Here is a 25895-nt window from a genome sequence, read left to right as displayed (position 1 = left end):
GTCAAAGTTAAAATATTTATAGATAAATTTGTATTTATTATTTTAGATAATATATCAAGTTATTAATGTGTTTTTATTGTTATTAATGATTTAATAACTCATAACCCGTATTACGGATTGCTTACTGCTAGTCATTATCATTATGCTATGAACTCATATTAGTTAATAAAATTGTATTGAATATTCTCTGGTTATCGTGTTTTATACGTGTTTAAATGCGAGTTTGATACTCAGTAGGCGTCGTATTGTATACCTGTCTTTATACGCATCTGATGTCTATTTTTAATGCGCGTTTGACACGATAAAATGGCTAACATATATTCGTAAATAATGCGTATTCTGGAAAGTTTTAAATGCGCATGTAATACCAGGAAAATATCGTATTGAATATTTTCTGGTTATCGTATTTTATACGTGTTTACAAGAGTTTCAAATGCGAGTCTGATACCCTGTAGGCGTCCTATTGTATACCTGTCTTTATACGCATCTAATGCGTATTTCTAATGCGTGTTCGATATGATAAAATGGCTAACATACATACCACATCGATACGTATTTAAACGAGTTTCTAATGCGCATTTACAACTAAATTTGCCGACTGGGTTGATTACCGCGTGTAGTAAATTTAAGAAGTAGTATATCAAAATAATAGCTGAGTAACTGAAGTTAAAGCTAAAAAACTTTATATAACTAAAGAAATATAATTGATAAAAATGTGCTGCTCATACTGGGTAGAATGTTCTAATTGTCTTCGTTAGGACATCCCAGTCGGCAAATTTAGTTGTAAATGCGCATTAGAAACTCGTTTATATACGTATCGATGTGGTATGTATGTTAGCCATTTTATTGTGTCGAACAAGCATTAGAAATACGCATTAGATGCGTATAAAGACAGGTATACAATACGACGCCTAATGAGTATCAGACTCGCATTTGAAACTCTTACCAGAGAATATTCAATACGATATTTTCCTGGTATTACATGCGCATTTAAAACTTTCCAGAATATGCATTATTTACGAATATATGTTAGCCATTTTATCATATCAAACGCGCATTAAAAATAGACATCAGATGCGTATAAAGACAGGTATCGAATACGACGCCTACTGAGTATCAAACTCGGATTTAAACACCTATAAAACACGATAACCAGAGATTAATCAATACAATTTTGTTAACTAATATGAATTCATAACATAATGATAATGACTAGCAGTAAGCAATCCGTAATACATATTATGAATTATTAAAACATTAATAACAATAAAAACACATTAATAACTTGATATATTATCTAAAATGTTAAATACAAATTTATCTATAAATATTTTAACTTTGACTCCGTATCAGCAACATCATTGCTTATAGGTAGCGACATAAAGACCGCATTAACATCAGTTGAGTTCTTTTTAAAATCTGTCACAACACAAGTACCAGAAAAAGAAAGTCAAGTAAAGCCTGCAAATACCTAAAAAAAGACATAAAAAAAAAAAAAATTTAATTTCAAAAGTACTATTTGCATTTTATTGTTAGTAGAATTAGGATAATAATAACAGAAAATATATGAACCTGTCATTTCGAAAAGGGCACAAGTCCATTTACTAAAACTTTTCAAAATCAACAAAAATATGATTTTTATTAAAATAATGTCTAGGTTGCTAAAGAAATTAAACATAGAAGTAGATAATTAAAGAACGTATATAATTTATGTATTTTTTATTTTTTATAAAAAAAACATAAATCATACAGAAATTTTTAATTCAAACTTATAAACTAACTGCTAAAAGTTTTGGACTTATGTCCTTTTCGAAATGACAGGTTCATATATTCTGTCTACAGAAAAATTAAAAAAGATTATAAAAAGGCTAGACAACACAATGTATACATTGTTACTATAGTAACGCTGGCAAATAACACCACAACTTAATAAGATATTTTACTAACTTAAATACTTGGACTAAAAAGATTTTATTTATTACAATATTTGAACAATCAAGGGACAATTATAGTTAAACAATTTGAGCAACTATATCATAAAATAGCAAGCAACTGGTAAAATATTTCTTATAAATGGTCATTATCATTTGTGGTATTAAGAAATACGTAAGATCTCCCTCTCATCTAAGAGAGAGAGAGAGAGAGAAAGAAAGTGTTTCCAAAGCAGCATGTTAACAAATGTAAAAAAGCACGGAATAAATACTAGTAACTGGTTTTATTATGTTACCAGTAAACAAAATTATTTTTACCTTGATTCAAAGCTAATTTCCAGCATTTCTTAATTAAGCTCCAGCTTCTCTCTAACTGTTGACTAATGATTAATAGAGTAAATTTCATATCATACTAAATTTACAAAAATTAAAACCATGTTTCAACAGTTAGCTAACTAATCAAAAGATGACAAAGGGAAGACAAACTAAAAAAAAAATGAAAAAAAGAACATAATTATGATAAAAATTATAAAAAAAAAAAAAATTATTTAGATTTAAAAGTGTTAATTGTTACTATAAATAGTTAAACTCATACTTTGCTTTGTTCTGAAGTGTCTAAAGTAAAAACAAGTTAACAGACATTAACACTGCTTGACACTGAATTCTGTCAAGTAAGTTTTCTGCACGCACAGTTACATTTCTTACATTTCAACAACAATTAATTTCATCTTGCCTAGATCTATTTTTTTCATTTGACAACTATTTTCAAGTTGCCTATTAGCATTTTACATTAATAACTTTGTTCAGCCTAATACTATCTATTTCAATTTCACTGTTATCATTAAACATATTACCAGTAATCTTACTATTGTTACAATTGAATAAATGAATATAAAAGAATCTTACAAGTTGTGATCTCTTCTAATCAAAGACTTTATTATAACTAAAGATTTATTGAATCTATATTTTTACCTGTTTATGAAAAATTTGTTGAAGTTTTCAGCTATTTCTTTCTTATCAAATATTTGTTTGTTCATAGGTAGCTTTAATCTATTTGGAATTGTGGTGTTTTTTTGTAATTGTTTTTTCCCTGTAACTTCTTTAACTACTTCCCATGTCTTTTTACTATTTCCAATCATTAAACATACTATCTATTTCAATTTCACTGTTATCATTAAACATATTACCAGTAATCTTACTATTGTTACAATTGAATAAATGAATATAAAAGAATCTTACAAGTTGTGATCTCTTCTAATCAAAGACTTTATTATAACTAAAGATTTATTGAATCTATATTTTTACCTGTTTATGAAAAATTTGTTGAAGTTTTCAGCTATTTCTTTCTTATCAAATATTTGTTTGTTCATAGGTAGCTTTAATCTATTTGGAATTGTGGTGTTTTTTTGTAATTGTTTTTTCCCTGTAACTTCTTTAACTACTTCCCATGTCTTTTTACTATTTCCAATCATTAAACATACTATCTATTTCAATTTCACTGTTATCATTAAACATATTACCAGTAATCTTACTATTGTTAGAATTGAATAAATGAAGGTAAAAGAATCTTACAAATTGTGATCTTTTTTAATCAAAGACTTTATTTAAACTTAAGATTTATTGAAATCTATATCTTTTTATATGTTTATATACATAAGTCGTTTATTAAAGATAATAAACAATATTTATTTACATCAATTATTTTTAATTTAGCAAAGAATCTACAATGCAAAAAATTATTTTTACCTTGATGAAAAAAAAAAAAAATGCACAATCTTGTATAAAATATTGAAGCAATATCAGTCAGTATATTTTACTCTAAAGTAATTATATTTATATATATATATATATATATATATATATATATATATATATATATATATATATATATATATATATATATATATATATATATATATATATATATATATATATATATATATATATATATATATATATATATATACTGAAATATAGGCAGATTTAAGTTTATAAACTTTCGTGTCAACAAATTACAGTCAGTTTTAAATACAAAATATATATATCTAATATAATATATATCAAATATAAAATAAATCCAATATAAAATAAAACAAAATAGTAAACTTACTCAAACCATTATCAGTTACACCGTGTGAAGTAACTAAAAAACATTTCAGTTCTTTTCAATCACTCTAAAAAATAACTTTCAGCTCTTTCCAATAGCACTAAAAATAAAACAAAACTTGCTTAGCTTAGTTGCCTAGTTTATAAGGATCTGAAAACAGATAAGTAAAAAACCAAGTACAAACAAACATTTATTTGTCAATACTACAATATTTAAACAAATTAAATAAAACAAAGAATAACGCCAATTCTCCTTAAAAGCTAAAAAAAATTTTCAACTTAAATTTGCTTGCAGACCTTGCTTGTAAAATAAAATGTGAATAAGAAACACATTTAGAAAAGCCTAGAAAAAATTCAAAAAAAATTAACATACATTTTTTCTTTTATATCGCATAAATCAATCATATGATAAATCTGAAATGAAAAAATGTAATTGATAAGTAAATACAAAGAAAAACATCAAATATGAATCAAAAATCATTATATCTGATAGAGATAAGATGTCATGATAAGAGAGTAGTAGTTGTTAAATATTGTTATTTCATGTTAGCTTTTAGAAAACAAATCATGTTGGTACTTCATGGTTCTAAAAATTCAAATTGAGATATAAACAAAATGTATATACGACAAAATGATTTTTCTTGAGTCGCTTTTAGTGAATGATTAAAAGCAGTGAGTTTCAATAATAAAACCACTTATAATTTTAACAATAGACACCAACATAAAGGTAAGCCAAATGTAACAACATTAGTAACATAAAAAACAACTTTACGCAAAATCTTGCTCAACACGTTTGCCAAGTCGCACACTTTGAAAACATAGAAACAACATAATATAAACATATATAATAACTATAAAACACAATACATTTATTTAACTTTATGTAACATATATAAACACCTCATATAATATTTATATACACAATACTATTGTCAATAGATACATTTTATACTATTTTAATGACACATTTATAAAACAATTACATAACACATATTATTACATACATATATTTATCAAAAACTTTTTAACTTTGAACATAATATAAACATATATGCAAACTATAAACATATATAACCTGAATTGCACGAACAAAAAATTTTAAAAAACATGAAAATATCTAAAAAGATTCATATATATATTCATATATAAAAACATATATGTTGTAATAAAATATCAAATTATAATTATATTTAATTTAAATCAAATACTTATTGAATAAAGAGCAAAAAACAGATAAAAGAACTGCAATCCTTATAACAAAATTTAACGTTTAGCAACAATAAAATGTTAGTGTTTGCTCGAAATTTTAATTTATTTTTCTAAATTTTTTAAAACAGTACGAAAAAAAGGTAATAGCATAACAGAAATGTTAATAAAATAATAATCAACATAATAAAATAAGCAAGGTATGAAATGATAGGATTTATAATATATTTAAATTATATTAAATTAGGACTTAATAAATAAAAAAAAAGATAATAAGAAAATAAGAATATAATAAAAAATAAGAATAAAACAAAATAAATTTAAAAGTAGTAATAAATATTTTTATGATAAAGTTTTAATAACTTTTTTAGTACAAAAAAGTACTGTAACTGTATTGGAGATATGCGATACTGCTTTAGCAGAACGATATCTCTTCATACAACTTTTCATTTATTCCTGACTATTCCTTTTCATTCCAGACAAACTTTTTACTTAATATCTTAAGAGAAAACTTTTTAATTTAAATTTTGCTTTCACAATTTCAGTTAAACCATGCGCTTTAACGAAAAGATTTTCGTTTTTTCCGTTATCGCGTTAAATAAGTAGATCGTTAAATAAGTAGACAGTCAGTTCTGCGCAAGCGTAACGCCTGCGCAGATAAAGCGCAAAGCTTCCGTTAGGTAGGTTAAATCTATCGTTAAATAAGTAGCCTTGTTTCCGTTAGGTATAAACTCAAAAAACAAAAATAATCATGTTTTAAAATTTTTTAAAATTATATAATTAAAATGCGAGTCTATAATTACTCTGTTGAAGATGTTTAGCAGTCTCTGATGGAATAATAAATTATTATAATAAAAAAGTGTCAACTTTGTGGTATGTGTATATATAACCCACTATTTAAGTTAAACTTTTATATAATTTATGATTAAGAGTTTATTATTATTGTATATTTTATATTATTTTATGTTTCTGAAGTTAATTTTATACTATGTCTCAGCATCTCAAAACTCACAGTTGTTTTGGGACTTCCATTTTATGCATTGACTTATTTGTCGATTTTGCTCAGAACTATTAGTCAATTTTGTTATGTATTTAAGAGTTGCAATTAAGTATTACTAGAAATACTTATTGAAAACAATCTAAGACCAAATTAACTGTAAATTTATTATGGATTTGAATCTAATTTTCAGAAAGTGACCCTAGGTACAGATTAAAAAAAGGTTATTCTACCAAGGGTTACTAATTTTTAAACCCTTTTACTTGATGGAATTTTATTAGTATAAGTCAATATACTTATACTAATACAAAGTAATTAGTATAGAGATGTGATCGTATCAGTTTTGCCTTCTTTAGAAAAGTCTGGGGACTTGAATTTGGGCACTAAAACAATCTGGCTATAGGTACACAAACTTCCCTTAGATCTTATTGGACCTCTTGCCTTAATAAAACTTGAAAAAAATATATTATTACAATTACTGATAATTGAAGTAAATATATTGAAAAATTAACAATTTATGCAACTACTTTATTTTATAGATTTTTGGTACTCTTCAAAAAACTCTAAAATTTTAGATTATTTGATAAAGTCTGCTATTTTCCTTAAACCAATCAATGAGAAAAAGGTTCAGAGTTTAAACTGGTAGCGGTAAAGGTTTGAAAAAAGCTATTTGTTAATGATAGTATCGTTGTAAAAAGGGGCTGTCGAAGTTCAAAATTTTTCTAAAGTTTTCTTTAAAGTTTGTCAATACAGTCTAAAGACAAGGCCTTAGATATTTTAAGAGACTCACCTTGCTGGCTTGATGATACCTTGATTGATATAGCACAAAGTTTGTTTTTATATCAGTTTTCTAAAATGTTTGGGTTTCCAAGTTTAAAATATCTGGATTTTTTGCATTTTTAGTTGTTTTAATTCATGTGGTCTTTCAGAAAGTTACAGTGCAACGATTAATGTTAGAAAATCATATTGGGTGTTTCTAAGTAATGTTTCCTGATGTTGTTTTACATTGGAAGTGTGTTTAGTTTTATGATTCACTCTTTAATAGTTTAAGTAAAGGTGATGTGCCATTGTTAGTGCATAGAGTTGCACATGAAAATGATTGTGATTTTTTTTTAGAAAGAAATGCAATGGTTTTGTGTAGCAGTATCAACCTAAGTTTAGTTATATAAAAAGATAATGACATGCGGTAGCATTACCTGAAATGTATTGAGAATGGTAAATTAGAGATGTTTCCTTTTGTTACTGTGTTATACTGTCATAAACAGTTTGTCTTTAGTACTATCAATGTTGTGAATATATCCTGTTATTTCTACTGTTTTTGTTTTTATGACAATATTTTTAATTATATTGATTGAATTTAAATATTTAAATTCAATCAATATACATAAATATGTTTTTTTTTGTTTTTTATTGTTGATTTGTTTATGTACCTTATGTTCTAGTTAATATTTAAAAAATTCATTACTTAATTTATTTTTGTTAGTGTCTTATAGATGTCTAAAGTTATACAATTGGCTAATTTAGGTCAACTATTGTTTGTTCTTTATTTTGTTATTGGCATGATGATTTGTTTTGCTCACTTTGTAGTTGTTTTTTTCTTACTGTCATCAGTTATTCAACTAGGGTTATTGATATAAGATATAGTCAATAGGTACAGTTATTAAAGTCAGTTCTTTATTTACATACATTTTGTTGCAGTTGCAGTTGATTATAGCTACTATTACAACTACACCAAAAGTAGTATTTAAAAATATGGCTATGTAATTTTTAATTATAATGAGATATTTGATCAATTTTTTATAGAATATTGTGAAAGTATAGACTATTCTGGCATGTTGATATATCTTTGATGGGCGGACATAAGAGTATAACTGCATTTTTGACCATTTAACGATTTATATGAGAAAATGTGTCTTGTGTATGCCGGCATCAATGGTTTTAACAGTATAGTTACACCATTCGGTTCAAACAGAATAAAAGTAATAACCCATTTCTCAAAATATGACTTCTGTAGCAAAATAATTGGGTTCATAATAATGTTTTTTTGCTCTCCTGAAAAGTTACACTTTTCAGTTTTTTTTTTTTTTTTTTTGTCCACCCATCAAAGATATGGCTGTTTTAAAATTTTTAAAATTTATTTTATTTAAAAATTCAAATCCTTCGTTAGAGTTCATTTTGTAAATCAATTTATTGACATACATTAATCAATGCATTTATTAAGTACTCTTCTGGCACAAAAGCATTTTTATAATTATTTTATTTATTCGTTGTGATTTTATGATACTATTCATATTATACTATATTTCTATTCTATGTAGGCTTGTAATTCCATGTGGAAAAATCGAATTTCTTCCGAAAATGCCGAAGTTTCAACCAGGTTAAATTTTTTCAAAAGGACTTAAAAACCATGTTGTTTTATTTTGCTATTTATATTGTGTAAGGATATTATTTTTCTCATTGATGTGTAAGGATATTATTATAATGATTTTATTTTCCAAATAAAGTTTTAGTGTAGCATGAAGTGTGTCGTTTCTTTAATATCGTTTGTATTTAAAACATTCTCATAGTAAGAAATAGTAAACTAAGTCACATTTTATTATTATTGCGCTATGCATACATTAAGATCGCTAAAATTGTCGAATAATACCCGTCTAGGTTGTTATTCAATGGTAGTACAATAGTGGTGTAGTGGTAGAGCGCTCGCCTCATAATCAAAAAGTGTTCTGAGTTCGATCGCCACCACGTCCCTGGCAGTACCGCGCTCAACTTGTTTCTCCGCGTAGCGATCTTGATCGTCATGGTTTGTGTTTCGAAGTTATAGAGTTGAGAGAGGGCTGTAACAACAACTAAAGCAGCCTCCTTGACTGTAGTGTCTTTTTCGGCTTTGAGGAGGTAAATTAACACACAAAAAAAGGCTAGACACGAATTAATAAATTCTCTTCTTTTCTTTTTTCTGGGATAATATCAGAATGCTGTCCTTATTATTTATTTGCGTAGAATCAAGTAACAATTACAAATTTTACAATCATTAAGTTTAAGGGTTAAGGATAAATAATTTAACGTAAAACATTTTGCTAAAATGCACAGTTAAATTATTTAGAAATACAATAAACTTCCTTGTGAGCTGACTATTTTATTTGATATAATTAATACGGGTGAATGGTCTATCAAAAAGCTTTTTCTTAAAAATATGTTTCTTGTCATACTATACTAAAGATAAAAATTGCGATTAGAATATACGTCGTGAGTTAAATATTATTAAAAGTAGTAAATTATCACTATAAAAATGCCCTTAAGTAATAACAATTCGCATGGCAAAGGAAATGCTTTTAGTTCGGTTAACGTATGTTTTTTTTTTAAATTTGTTCGTCTGGGTTAGCAAAATGCCTTGATTGTTCAGTTTGTCTACTTATTTAACGATCTACTTATTTAACGTGACTTAATACGTTAAATAAGTATCCGTAAACTAACGCATGCGCAGAATATCATTTTGTCTAATTTAACGATCTACTTATTTAACGTGACACCGTTATATGTTGATATTTGATCAAAATCGGGTAGCATATTTTGAAACCCTATACAGGCTCAGAATAGGCAGAAAAATGAGCAATCTGATTCGCTGATTTTGAAAGAGAGGCAAGTGCGATTTTTTTGAAAAATAATTAAAATCAAAACAAACAGATTTTTGAGAAAAATTTCAAAGTAATGATATACTAAGTTTATCAATACAAGTCATGCGTTACTATCAACAGAGGAAATTCATTTTATTTTAGTACTCTTCAGAGAATTTAAAATGTATCAAAATCTATTTGTACAAGAGAATTTTCACTCGTAAAAATTTCAATAAAGTTTATCTAGGTGATAAAGATTTTATCTATTGTTAATTTTAAGAAACGAAAAAAAAAATGTGTTGAAGTAAATTTGAAAAAATCTACAAATATGTTTCTCTTAAAATATGCTCTTGGCCTTAAAGCATTCTCAAATACATAGTTTATATAAGTATGTTGTACGAGACTGATAGTGAAGCACTTTTGCATACAAAGTTTATATGACGTTTATATGAAGTTTAAGTGACTACTGGTGAAGAACTTTATTTATAAACTGATTTACTTGTTTATTATAAAGAGTTGAAAATTAGAGTTTTTTAAAAAAGAAAATTTGTACTAATTGCAAAACTAGCTTACATGTTCCATGTCAATATAAGAGCTCTGAGGAGATTTTGTTTTCATGCTTTGTTTCAACCATAGTTTGGAGGAGGCTGATATATTTTTTTATTCGTAACTTTAATAAAACATCGTGTTAAACCATTAAAAACTTTTTTTAAATTTAAAAAAATTTTGGCAGGCTACATTAAGTTATAAAATATTTGAAAATTTAACAAAAGAAGTGATATTTATTTTTGTCTACTGAACAGTAATTTTTGCACAGTTACATATAAACACATTAAAAGCAAGAAAACGTATTGAAGTCAAATAAGTTAATCAAATAAAAGTGGATTATGGCATAAATAAAAGTGGAATATGGCAAATGATTGTGGCATTTTTTGTATTGTATTAATTGAAAAAAAAGGATGTAAAAAACTGAGTTGTTAAAATCAAAAGTTTTAATGAAAAAAGAGTAATAAAAAAGAAAAGAAAATTATCAAAAAAGAACAAAATAAGTTGTCATGCTATGAATATTTTTGCTATTATAAAATGTGTTTTGTATGTATAAACTCTTGAAATATTTCACTTGAATTCGCATGTGTTCAATTTCTAAATGCGTTTCTCATCAAATATAATGTCTGTGTTCTATAAAGCATGCTCGATACAAAGTTTATACACAATTGCACCAGACTACTGGTAAAGTACTTAAAATATGCAAAGTATAAGTTTTAAGCTGAGGCAGAGGTTGTTCTAAGCTCGTTACTGCATCTTTATACCAACTTGTCAATTATAAACAGTTTAAAATTTAAAATTATGGAAAAAGAAAATTTTTACAGATGTTTTGCCAAACTAGCTTACATGTTCCATATAAATCTACGAACCCTGAAGGAGTTACTGTTCAACCTAAATTTTGAGAAGCCTGATAAGGCGTATATCAATATTTTTCTTTATATATATTATATAGGATGAAAATCGGATATTAATTTAATGGAAATAATTTGAATAATAAATTGGATAATAATCTATTGAAAAATTTAACAAAAAAAGTGATATTTGTTTTTTCACTGAACATTAAAACTTTACTGAGTATTGAAGTCAACAAATTTTACCAAATAAAGGTGAATTATGGCAATTTTTGTGATAAAAATAACTTCATCAAAATCAGCTTTTACATTTGAAGAAGCAAGTTTTCAAAAAAATTATTAATATTACATCAAAATAAAACATGACGCATCTCTGTTTTTATATTAATAAACAAGAGATATTTACAGAAATTTAAAAAAAGAACACTTGTTTTTATTGGTTATACCAAAAATTACATAATGAAACTATTTATAAAATTTGTGAATATGGAGTACATTTTATTAAAGGTTTTTTTTCTAATTTTTTTAAAGCAGACATGTTTTTTTTTTCTTCTGGAGTATATAATGTAAAATAAATTATTAGCATTATAAATATATAAAATTTATCAAAGTTTGCTGCGTTATTTAATATTATTTACCATTAGTTGCTATTAAAGGATACACTATCAATTGCTATTAAAGGATTTGCATTTTATACTAATTATAGAATACAATAACGAGTATTTTGTTCAGGTTAAAAGCTTTATATCAACGAACATGTATTGAGTTTTGAAATTGAAATAAACAACATGAACTTGCATGTTTGCAATTTCTTTTTTTTACCTTTTTACACTTAGTTTTTTATAAAGGTGTGGTAAGTTGAGAGTTATTGCTTTTGGTAATCAGTTTACTATATCAAAACACACTTGTGGACATCAGGTTATAGATTTTTTCTAATAGCTTATTATGCTACAATGCTTTGTGATCTTTTATTACTATATCTAAAATCTACTATCTAAATTCGCTCTTGCTTACAATTGCTTTTAATTTAAGAGTGTTGCAAATCATCTGGGCTAGCTATAACAACCAATAAGCAATATTCTCAAACTTTTTTAGTGTTGTATATAATTTATTTATGGGAGTAATAAGTGTAAAGTTCTAAAAAGAAATTAGGCTATTTCTTCAAAATACTTTTCTTGCTAAATGATTGGATAAATGGGAACTTAATTTGAAAAAAATTATACCAAGTTAATAATAGTCTATTGATATTAGTAGGTAAATTTTAAAACTGTTTAAAAAAATCTATCATATGAGAATCACAGCATAGTCAAGTTTTACCATCTGGTTTATAGTTTGTTACAATGGTTGTCTTTTTTATATCTTACAATTAGAAAAACAAACTAATTTTTTTATGTCTTTATTTTTAAGAAAAAATTCTGAAAATCACGGATGTTTTGAGTTGTGAGGGTTTGTATAAGTATTTGTACTATATTGCACAAAATTGGATAGAAAAATCATAATTTGTTTTACTATTATTATTTGGTTTTTTATGAAATTACTCAAATTCACTTTTATTATTCAATACGTTTTTTGACATTTGTTTTGATTTAAAAATACGCGTAAAAGCCTCTCTTTCAAAATCAGCGAATCAGATTGCGCATATCTCTGCCTATTCTGAGTCTGTATAGGGTTTCAAAATATGCAATCGGGTACGATATCGTATCCGGATTTTGATCAAATATTAAATAATACGTATTTTTGATAAATAAGTGGTATTGAACTCGAATTCGAAACTTAAAACTAAATGCGTATTTTTCTGGTATCAACGGCAGTATGTTATACGTGATCAATACTCCAAGTATTTACAATACTAGATATGCCGACTGGGATATTTGAAAACCATAAATTGAACTTTAAGAATAATCAAAACAAAATCGAAAAGTTAAAGTTAATATGTCGTAATTGCAAATTACTGAGCTTACTAAAAGAGGAAATGAATTCTTTAAAACGAAGTATCAAAAACGAGAAACTAGTTTCAAGTGATGTAAAATTGACAACTGAAGACATAAACAAAACAATCAGAGATAATGTAAATGTAAGGATTAACGAACATTTAAATATAAACAAAACCGATCGTGAAAATGATTTAACATAATTCGAAAGGATTAATAACAGTTTATTAACTACTAAGGATGAAATTATGGAAATAAGAAAAAGACAAAAAAATCTAATAGTTTAAGGGCTACCTGAAAGAAGTAATGATGTTGATGATATTATTAGTTACATAAAAAGAAATTATAGAATAAGCCAACCTATTATTAAAACAAATAAAATTTACTGTCAGCGACTTGGAAAACCTTGCAGCACTATAACCAGATTTCTGTGTATTAAAACTAAGGACAAAGAAATTACTACAAATATGGAAGAACCCTAGAAACACAGAAAGTGAATATGAGGGACCAACAGTTTACATAAGATCAGATTTGACTAAACAGCAATTAGAAGTCGATAAAATTGAGAGCTGAGCTTATCAGATTGGGTAAAGACAATTACAAAATAAAAAAGGAAAAATTGTCAAAAGAAATCAAGGTGATCACTAGTAGCTGCTGGAATAGATATAAGAACAGTTCATAATACTAAAACGAATGGTACAAACACTATTGAAGAAAATTAAAAACTAATTAAAAATTAAACCAAACAGTAAGTGAAACCATTACGAATATTGATAAAGAAACTTCAGTGAATAATAAACATTTTGAGGACACCAATGTCGATTTAAATGTTATTTGTCGATATAAATATTATTTGTCGATATAAATATTATTTGTCGATATAAATATTAGAAAAGCAGAAAAAGAAAATAGTCAACCAATGACCAATTATATTGAAAATAAAAATAAAACAGATAAAGAACACATTCTCTCAAAGACACAAAAAAAGATTTGAGAAATCCATATTACTACCTCTGTAAAACCAAAAATCTATAACCTCGCTAACAATATAGAGGATCTAGATTGGCAACTCCCAAAACAAAGTAAACAAAATAAAAGACGTAAAAAGACCATAGAATCACTTTGACTAACAACATGGAATATAAATGGGCTTCAGACACATTGGCTTGAAGTCAAGGAATATGTAAAAGATTATAACATAATCAATATTGTAGAAACCAAAATAGACTCCAGTGTTACTACAACTGCAATAGATATTCCAGGATATGTAGCTATTATAAAAGACCGAGCATGTAATGGTGGAGGGTTTATTAACTATGTTAAGGAATCAATCAAATTTAAGACAATTTAAAAATTTGATGACAAGTATCTTATGTTGAATTTTGAATTTATAATATTGGAACTGATCATGTCAATGCGCTCAAGACCTATTATCTTGCTAAATGTTTACCGAGTTCCTCAAGCGAAAAATGAGTGGTGGATAAATTTTAATGAACTAATAAAAGAAATCTCCCATAAAAACCATCTAACTGTAATGGGTGACCTTAATGCAGATCTCATTAAAGCAAGTGTAAATCCAGGTAAATCACAATTATGTTCACTTAACTTGGCTGAAGTGAGGATTCAGAATACTAAACCTTCCAGAATATTGAATACCTGTTCCACATACCTTGATATAATTGCCATAGATCATAATCTAGTATGCCTCAAGTACAAAGTAAATAAATACTCTACCAGTGATCATTTTCCTGTATCAGCATTAAAAAAAAACAGATTCAATTATAAATAAACTTGTAACTTGTAAAAGATAATTTAAAAATTTAAACTTTGAAGATCTCAATAAGAGAATTGAATTAATTAAACTTGAGCCTCAATGACAACAAACGAACAAGTAAGTACTTGGTATAATGCAATCAGAATAATAATAGATAAATTTGCACCAGTTAAAAATTTTCCATGTCGAACAACTAAACCTCAATGGATTGACAAAAAAACAAAAGTTATAAAAAGAAGAGATTGTTTAGCTAAAAAAAGGGAAAAACACATAGAGCTCACAGATGAAAAAAAAAAAGAACTTAAGGATATTAAAAAACAGATCAGAAGCCTTATAAGGAAGTTTGAAATAGACAAAGGAAAAGGCATTCCAATGCAAAAACCCCAAAGAAGATTGGAAGTATATTAAAAAAATATGTTTCAATACTAAAGATAAAAATCAAACCTTTGATAAAAATACAATCAATTTAAACAATCTAAATAACCATCTAGCTTCAGTAGTTCAATGCAAAGATAGGACTTCACTTGTATGGCCATACGGATGCGACCAAATTGATAGCTTTAGTTTTAAGTTAGTGAAAATAGAAACCGTACTGAACGTACTTAACCAAATAAAAATAACTCATTAACTGGGCATGATGGACTCTCAGTTTATTTAATCAAACGATTGGCCGATTCTCTAGCAACAAATCTAACCATTATTCTAAACAAATCTATAGATGAGGGTGTATTTCCTGAAATCTTGCAAAAAAACTATTATTACAACAATATGGATAGGAAAAGGTAGAAAATCTGATCCGGAAAACTATCACCCTATCTCAAAAAGCTAGTAAGCTATTTCAAAATTACCTAGAAGGAAGGGTTCACAGAGGGTGAAAAATGGAAATAAGATTACCCAATGGAAGCCGATAACAAGAGGCGTACCTCAAGCTGGTTGTCTTAGCCCAGAACTGTTCAAAATCTACATAAGAGATCTTCCACAATCATTAACAACTAGTGAATCCAAATCCGGATTTCGAAATTTCGGAATTCCGAAATTCCGTCATATTTTGAGTTTTTAAAAATCCGGAATTCAAAAACGCAAATTCCGGATTTTTCGAATTTAGAATTTCGATTATTGAAGTTATTTAGAACTGTTTTTATAAAAATTTCAAAAAAAACTTTTGTTTTGTTTTTATATTATGTATTTCTTCCGTTCTAAAAATTTTAATTTTTATTACTAAAAACGTTTTTCAACAACAAAGTTGTCATCTTCAGTAGTATAATACAACAGTTTTTAGTAATAAAAATTAAAATTTTTAAAACGGAATAAATACATAATATAAAAACAAAACAAAAGTTTTTTTTTGAAATTTTTAGAATTTCGAATTTAGAAGAACTTTTACTATGATTGGCAGCATTGTGTACTTTCATTGTTATAAATTCAAAAAATTTAAATTTTAGTAGGCTTAGGCTACTGCAAATGCATTAAATTTTTTTTTTAAATGAAATATTAACATTAAGAAATTAAGTCGTATGCAGAGCAGACAAAGTAAGTCATTATATTAATTTTATGTTTCAAAAATTTTGTAGACTTACATTGTTATTGTTTTAAATCCCAACCCAAGTATGGTAGATAAATCTGAAGAAACTTTTATGGACATTTCAAAAGAAAGCTCATTAAATTCAGTGTGGAACTATTTTCTACGAGGGAAAACAAATCAGGTGGCGAAATGCATGCAATGCAAGCAAGTTTTAAAGATATTGGGTGGATGTACAACTCCCATGCACACACATCTTCGTTCTAAACACAACACAGTTTTGAACAAGCGAAAGTTTGATGAAAATACAACAGCTTCTACATCTGACAGTAACGATAGTGTTGTGAGCACAACCAGAAAAACGAACACGATCATTGATTTTTTCAAGTCAAAAAAAGATGAAAATTTTCCTGCCGTAGTAGCTAGAATGATTGCTTCTGATGGTTTACCGTTTCGTGTTTTTTGTACGTCAAACGATTTAAGAAAATGTTTAACAATGCGTGGATTCGGTGACATTCCAAAATCACCCACCAGCATACAGAAAGTCGTGATGGATTATACTAAAAAAATTAAACAATTGCAAATTGCTGAAATTAATCAATTAAAAAAGAATTTATGCTTTAGTCTAACATTGGATGAGTGGACGTCCTCTCGAAATAGACGTTATATGAATGTTAACGTTCATGGGTCGAAAAATATCTGGAATTTGGGTCTTTCTCGAATTAATGGTCGATTTGCGGCTGAAAATTGTGTAAAATTGTTAGAGGACAAGTTAGAATCATTTCAGTTAAATATAAGGAACGATATTTCGTGTATTGTAACTGATGGTGCTTCTATGATGCAAAAAGTGAGTAGATTATTACCATGTGAACAAATTTTGTGTTTTGCTCATGCAATTCAGATCGCAATTGTAAATGTGATCTACAAACAAACAGAGAAAGAGGTAGATGAAGATGATTATGAGAGTGTCCTAGATCTGGACTCTGATGAAGAAGATTTAAGTGATGATGAAGGAATGCAAGTGGGGACGAGAAATGTGATGTAGAAATTACTGAAAAGTTTACATTGCGAAATGTAATCATGAAAGTTCGGGTAATTGTTCTAATGTTTCGACGTTCCCCTTTAAAAAATGAAGTGTTGCAAAAACATGTGAAGGAAGATCATGGAAAGGAATTGCAGCTATTGCTTGATTCGAAGACTAGATGGAGTAGCCTGATGTCCATGTTAGAACGTTTTAATCTTTTGAAAAGTTCAATAAAAAAGGCAATAATTGATATCAAAGCGGATACATTTTTGAATGATTCAGAATGGAATATAATATCTACAGTTTCTAGAAATTTGAAGCCTATAAAATTAGCCGTAGACGCGTTATGCCGTGCTGATGCAAATTTACTTTCTGCGGATGCAACATTTACGTTTGTGTTGGAAAATTTTGATGAGAATGACGAAATTGGCCGTGAAATGAAAAAAGAGTTTGAAGTTCAAATTAATCGAAGAAGAACTGTGGTATCCGATGTTCTTCAATATTTGCATAATGGGGGTAAAACCAAAATTCACAAGAACATTTTGCGTCGCTCGAAAACTGAAATAACCAAAATTATCATATCCCTAATCCAAAGACTTAGTGGTGAAGTAGCATTAGAAATAGACCCGACAGTATCTGAGTCTACTAAAATGGATAACGATAAACCTATCGAATCATTGGAAACTCAGTTATCCTTGCAGGAAATTCTTCAGCAAAAGATAAAGGAATCACTCTCGGAATCACGGTCAAAAGTTCTACAAAAATCATCGATTCATTCCGAAATTCGCAGTGAAATGAAATTTTGGGATGAAGGGGGATCCCGCGGAATGCTTTTGGAAGATCATTACAAAAGTTTATTAACAATTCCACCAACTAGTGTGGAGTCAGAGCGCGCTTTTTCCGCTGCGGGAGCATTTTCAACAAAAATTCGATCAAGGCTCAACGACAAAACATTGGATACTTTGTGCTTTTTAAGAAGCTTTTTCAAAAATCAAAATGAAAATTGAACTTTCATTTTGCCATTTTATTTATGTAGTTCAAAAATATTTTAATATGAAATATTTCCTTATTTTGTAATTTGTTTTAATTTTATTGTTTTGAACTAAATACATTTATGTTAAAAAAAAATGTACTTTCTTTTCTTTATATTTTTTAAATTCTTCTATAATAATTCCGGAAATAAACCGGATTTCCGGATTTCATCTCAGACATACTTTTCCAAATTTTTAAATGCTCTATTAATCAGGGAGTTTTTCCTGATGATTTAAAAATAGCAAAAATTATTCCTATATTTAAAGAAGGAGAAAAAACTAATGTTAAACACTATCGTCCAATTTCTATCCTCTCTGTTTTTTCTAAAATTTTAGAAAGAATTTTGTACAACAGAGTATACAATCACCTTTTATCAAACAAATTATTATATAACATGCAATATGGATTTAAAAAAAATAATTCAACAGAGCATGCAATTATTCAGCTTACAAGAAGTATATCAGACTCATTTAATAATTCTAAATTCACATTGGGAGTATTTATTGATTTAGCGAAAGCGTTTGATACCATTAATCATAAAATTCTTGCTAAAAAATTAAAATGTTGTGGTATAACAGGCAATGTTTTAAAATTGTTAAAAAGTTATTTAACTAATCGCAAACAATTACGCCGATGAAACATTATCATCAAATTTGTTAAATATTACATGTGGAGTTCCTCAAGGATCCATATTAGGACCTCTTCTTTTCCTTATTTATATTAATGATTTATACAAAGCCTCGGATTTAATAACAATTATGTTTGCTGATGACACCAATTTATTCATGTCACATAAAAGCATTCCTACTTTATTTAGTTGCTTGAACATCGAGTTAATCAAAATATCTGACTGGTTTAAGACTAACAAATTATCTCTTAACATTGATAAAACTAAATGGGTTCTTTTCCATCCTCTTATCAAAAAACATAAACAGCCAATTAACATGCCTCATCTTGTTATTGACAATATACAAATTAAACAAGTAACAGTAACCAACTTTCTAGGTGTTTGTATAGATGAAAATCTTACATGGAAAAGTCACATCAAAAACTTATCAAGTAAAATTTCAAAAAGTATAGGAATATTGTACAAAGCAAGAAAGGTTTTAAATAAACGTACTTTAGTACAATTATATCACTCATTTATTCATTGTCACATAAACTATGCAAACATTGCTTGGGGTAGTGCAAAGAAAATTAAACTTAAACCTCTTTATTGTCAGCAGAAGCATCTAGCACGTCTCATATATTTTAAAGACCGTTATACTCATGCCAAGCCTCTATTATTTGAAATGAAAGTTTTTAATATATATGAGCTTAACATTTTAAATATTCTTTGTTTTATGTTTAAATGTAAAACCAATTCATCCCCTATTTCTTTCCATAATTTGTATTCATCGAAAGATAAAAATAAATACATTTTGCGGAATGATAATTTTATAAAGCAGCCCATTTTTCAAACAAATCTTTTTAAATTTTGTATTGATTATCGTGGACCATTCTTATGGAATAAAATAGTTTTAAAAAATTTTACTAAGGATTTTATTCATCAAAGTAACTACTTTTCTTTTAAACGAAAGCTTAAAGAACTCATTTTTACAATTGAAGATGTAACAATATACTTTTGATATTTTTTTTTTTTTTTTTTAGTGATCTTCCTTTTTACCCCCTATTTAGCTATTGATTTATAAAAATTATATATGCATCATTAACAATTGTAATTTATAATAATGTATCTTGTATTTGTAACGGAATATTTTAAGTTTCTTACTTCGTTAACTTATTTCTTATCTTGTAAATATTTTATAAATTTTAACACGATCATTTCTTAGCGGTACTCGACGACAAGACCGTATGGTCTTCTACGAGTTCCCGCGTTCTTTTATTATTTAATAACGATTATTATATATATATATATATATATATATATATATATATATATATATATATATATATATATATATATATATATATATATATATATATGTTTTTTTATTATTATATATTTGTATTTTAAATATTGTAACGAAATGCTTATTTATAATGTAATAAAAAGAACAAAAAAAAAAAAAAAAAAAAATCTCCTGTAATTCCGAAAATCCGGAATTCAGTTTTTTACAAAAAAATGGATTCACTATTAACAACTGAATTATGTTTTTTTGCAGACAACATTACCCTATCAGCAGGCTTCTGAGGGAACTCTTAAATATAGCGAATAAAGGACTTATACGGAATCAATTAGAATATGCCAGCATATTTTACCTTGGTCAATTCAAAGCGCAATATTTGTTAAAAAATTAAACTAAAAAAGCTATATTATTTCAAATACAATAAAAACATTATTTGAGTTAAAATATAGCATATGCAAAATATGTATTGTAATATGCCGAAACGATTGGTCAGGAGTGCAAGATATAGATTCCCACTACCAGATGAGCAATGTATGTGATCCATACTTGATTCACATATTAATACCTTTAATTTTTATGTAAACTAATAACTTTTTATTGATTAAAGATTTTTAAATGATTAATAAAACATTTTAGTTACAATATTAATTATAAAAAAAAAAGATTTTAATACTTTAATTTACTGTTTTTAAAACTAGTATTTGTGAATGAGGTATGATGGGTGGGTATCCGACACATGTTTGTTGGGTCGTTACGGACTACTAAATCCATTTACACATTAAAAATGTAAAACTTTTTTATATAAATAGTAATACATTTAATATAATACTTCATAACAGTACTTCATTTAATTTCATCTACCCATAACAGTACTTCATTTAATTCCAATAAAAAGACCTAAGATCTAAAAAAAGTGCTTTTAAAGTGTTTATTTTCATTAGTAAAAGGCTGATGTTTATATTTCCAAATTATGACATTTTCATTTCCATTCTTTATATATCAGAGACAATTTTTGAGGCGATTTTTTCTTAATGTGTTGAGAACATTCCAATGATGATTATATATTATATTTGTGTTAAACGAATAAAAAATTGGTAAAATCATGATTAAACTGTGTCCAAGGCTACCCTCCATTTTAAAACATGCTTTTTTTCTAACATTTTTCTTTTATGATTTGTATATTATTAAGGTAAACAATAATTATTTTTTTGTTTCTAATTCAATAAGTAAATGTTTATACTTTTAATAAAATCTTTTGACACTTTGTTTTCTGTAAGTACATGTGTAAAATCAATTTTGTCCTCAAGTATCCGGGGCTACAAGGCTTTCCCCTATATAAATATCACTAATGTTTAAAAAAAAAGTTGATTTACAACAGTATCTTTAAGTTTGTTTGGCCAAGAGGTTAAAACGAGCTATTCCGCATCAAAGGTCAATGATCGAACCGCAGTCATGATTTACTTTTTATTTTTTTAAAACTTGTTTTAATGACAAATAAAAAAAAGATTAACTTATGGCGGATGTTTATTTCAGACATCCAACTTTAGTAAGTCCGTAAAAAACGAGCCTTTTTTGCGAGATGAGCAATATTGAAAACAAAGCCTAAAACCTATTTTTTGCGGAATCAAAAACGGGGTTGCCTGAAATACACGTCCACCTTACTCAGGATAAGAGTATAAAAAGTGGTATGTGTGTTCATAGAGGAACACTTTAGCTTCTCCTCTTTACCATAGATCTTTTTATGATGGTTAACTAGGATCTTTAGTCTGATAATTAATTTTTTTATTGGTTGGCTGGCGAATCACAACGATGAGAAAGGTATCTTATTTTTTATTTTAAAAAAAATGTTATTTATTCTAAAACTTTAAAAAAAGTTATTAACAACTACTAGTTAATTATGATGAATTAGAAAAAAAAACATTACCAAGGAATTTTATTAATTAGTGCGTACATTTATTTAACCCCCCCCCCCCCCCTCCAATACGAAATAGTAGGCTATTTGAAGACCCTACCCCTCTTCCCCCTTTTAGCACACGTACGTTTTGAATGGCCCCTTATTACTGCATTTTTATAAATTAGATTATTTTTTTTCGACAAAAATTGTTATTATTTTTTTGCAAAGCGTATATTTTTTGTTTAAAAAAACATTACTTTGTTAAATATGATGGCCCCTATAATATAGGGCCACAAGTAAAACAAAATTATTTTGTTTTACTTGTGTTTTGTCATGTTGGTCAATTACGAGAAAGAAAACAATAATTTTGCTTTATAGAAGATTATTATTCAAAAATTTCATTGTTATTATAAAGTTTCTTTTTCTGTTAAATTAAAAAGTTTTTAAAATAAAAATTGGGCATTCAGTTAAGTTTAGTAATAACATTTGGTGCTTCTGATCACAGTTTGTTCTCTCTAAAACTAATATCTCATTCTTCTTCATCACCTGAATCCCTCCATTATTGTACCTCATACAACTACAGCAAAGCTGACTGGAATTCTTTCCATGATTTAAGTCGAGATAGCCCTTGGGTAGAAATCTTTTGTCTTCCTGTCGACAAATGTGCTTTTTACATTTTCTTTTACTTTTACATTTTTTTTTTTTTACTTTTTCGTAGATTCAGGCTTGCATGGAATCTTTTGTTCCCTCTCGACAATTCCAGGTCAAACCTCACTCTCCTCCATGGTTTTCCTCACACTGTGCTGCTGCGATTGGCAAACGAAACCGTTACTTCCATACTTATCAGCAAAACAACTCTCCGGAAAACACACGTCTGTTTATTACTGCCAGAAACCATTGTAAAAAGATTTTGTCTAACGCCAAAGCCTGCTATTATCAGGTCATAAAATCTCGTATCTCATCTCAAAAATTAGCCTCTCGTGACTTCTGGAGAATCTTTAATAGTATTAATAATGAGGGCAAATCTTTTATTCCACCTCTATTGTATGGTTCAGACTTTGTCACCTAAAGACAAAGCTGAATTGTTTGCTAAAAACTTTTCATCAATATCATCTCTTGATTCAATTAAATGCGTTCTACTTAATATTGCCAACAAACAGGTTGATCCATTCCTTGACATTCGTATCACTCCAGCTTCTGTATCTAAAGTGATTTTCTGCCTAAACTCTTCTACAGCTTGTAAACCGGACAGCATACCTGTTATTGTCTTGCAGAAGTGTTCTTCGCAGCTGTTGTCTACACTCTCAAAACTATTCAACAAGTGCTTATCAAAGTCATGTTTTTCAGCCTGCTGGAATACGGCATCTGTTGTCCCTATCTTCAAAAATTCTGGAGAGCGATCTGATTCGTCTAACTACCGTCCCATTAGTCTTCTTCCTATCATAAGCAAGATTTTTGAATCTTTAATTAACAAACACTTAATTTCTCATCTTGAATCTAATCACTTACTTTCTGACCATCAATATGGATTTCGATCTTCTTGTTCTACAGCTGATTTGCTAACAGTAATAACTGATAGCAAATAAATAACTGATTTATCGTGCATTAGATAAAGGTGGAGAGGTTAAGGCCATCGCTCTTGACATTTTAAAAGCTTTTGATAAAGTTTGGCATGCTGGTCTTCTCCATAAGCTTTCTTCTTATGGTGTATCTGGCAACATCTTTAAGATTTTTGAATCTTTCCTTTCCTATCGTAGCATAAAAGTTGTCCTCGATGGACAGCACTCTTCTTCTTATTCTGTAACTTCAGGGGTTCCTCAAGGTTCTATCCTTGGCCCTATACTCTTTTTAATTTACATTAACGATCTTTCAGATATTCTCACATCTAAGGTGGAATTGTTTACTGATGATACTACAATTTATTCTTGTCATGATAAGAAGCTAACACTCTCTGATTGCTTGGAGGGGGAATTTGAGCTTGAAAAGGATCTCATTTCTGCTACAGCATGGGGCTCACAGTGGCTGGTGAACTTCAGTACAGATAAAACTCAATTTTTTTCAGCCAATTGTTATCGCAATAAGTTAGATCTTCCTACATTTATGAACGGTGATGTACTCGATGAGTCATCTACTCTTCATTTTTTAGGATTAACTCTTACACCCAATCTTTCTTGGAAACCATTTATCAAATCAGTTGCAAAATTAGCATCTGCTAAGGTTGCATCTCTTTATCAAGCTCGACACTTCTTACTTCGGATTCTACTTTCTATCTCAATAAATCTCAAATCTGGCCTTTTATGGAATACTGTTGTCATATCTGGAGTGGATCTTCAAATGATGCTCTTTCTCTTTTAGACAAGGTGCAAAAGTGCATTGTAAACATAATTGGACCTGCTCTTGCAGCCAACCTCCAACCATTATCACATCGTTGTAATGTTGCTTCTCTTTTTCTTTTCTACAAATACTATAATGGGCACTGCTCTAAAGAGCTAGTGTCTCTTGTACCATATACTAAAATTCATTCTCGTTTTACTTGTCATTCAATTCTCATCCTTTTTCTGTGACTGTTCCTAAATGCTCCAAAAATGCTTATTCATCTAGTTTTTTTCCTCAAACATTAGTTCTTTGGAATTCGCTTCCTTCATCTTGCTTTCCTGATTCATATAATTTGCAAACCTTTAAGTTGTCCGTCAATCGTTATCTTGCACTACAATCTTCATCTTTTCTCTTCCAATAACTTCCAACTTCAATTAGTGGTTGCTTGCAATCTTGTTGGAAGCAAAGATGTTTAAAAAAAAAAAAAAGTACGGTTTAAAAGTTCAAGTTTTTCTTTCAGTTAAATTCAGGTCTTGAAAAGTTGACTTCGCCGGTCCTTACTCTCAATATCAAATCTGCTATTTGGTTTATTGAGTTACTTGATTATTTCTACAAAAATACAAATTAATAATAACTATTAATTGTTTATATACATTAGTTTTGCAAAGACAATACAATAAATATTCTATTTATTTCAACGATTAAAGTATGAAATGTTTAATAAAATATAAGACATCGTAAGGTAACCTTATATTATTATTATTTATTAGTGGTAGAGTAAATTATTTTATGTAAGAGACTAAAAAATTAGTTTATTACAAAAAAAACTTTAAATTTTATGCTTTTATCGAGTCATGCATGTATATTTTGTATAAGCCCAGGGTCATGGAGGGGATAAAAATGTGCTGGTACAAAATTATTTCTAATGACGATTATTTTATTAAGACATTCAGAGCATAATAATAATAATTATAATAACAAGCACTGGCCTATAAGAAGCCAACTCTTCCCAACTATAAGAGGCCAGCTGTTCGCATTCAGAGAGGCTTGGAAATATTTAATGGGGCTGGATATTTTATTATTTAAAATATTATTACCTCTAAGTAAACATTATATTTCAATTTTTTTTTATTTATTGAAAATAATGTCGTTATACAGGGAAAATGTACTAAGCCCATTTTTTGCAGTATGGAGTTATTTTATACCACTATTTAGTATTTTAAATTTTCTATCGTTTGATATACCAC

The 25895-nt window shown here is 27.8% G+C and overlaps 1 long non-coding RNA gene across 1 annotated transcript; it reads left to right on the top strand.

The window, feature by feature from the left end:
* The first annotated feature begins 5788 nt into the window (after positions 1-5788).
* Positions 5789-8761, top strand: LOC136080553 (uncharacterized). Its single transcript, XR_010638525.1, has 2 exons — positions 5789-6116; positions 8559-8761. It is a non-coding gene; the product is annotated as an uncharacterized LOC136080553 (long non-coding RNA).
* The last annotated feature ends 17134 nt before the right edge of the window (positions 8762-25895 follow it).

Source organism: Hydra vulgaris, chromosome 05 (assembly GCF_038396675.1).
Source record: "Hydra vulgaris chromosome 05, alternate assembly HydraT2T_AEP".
Classification (NCBI taxonomy): Eukaryota; Metazoa; Cnidaria; class Hydrozoa; order Anthoathecata; family Hydridae; genus Hydra; species Hydra vulgaris.
Note: the sequence above shows the minus strand (reverse complement) of the source record. Positions and strands in the feature narration are given on the sequence as shown.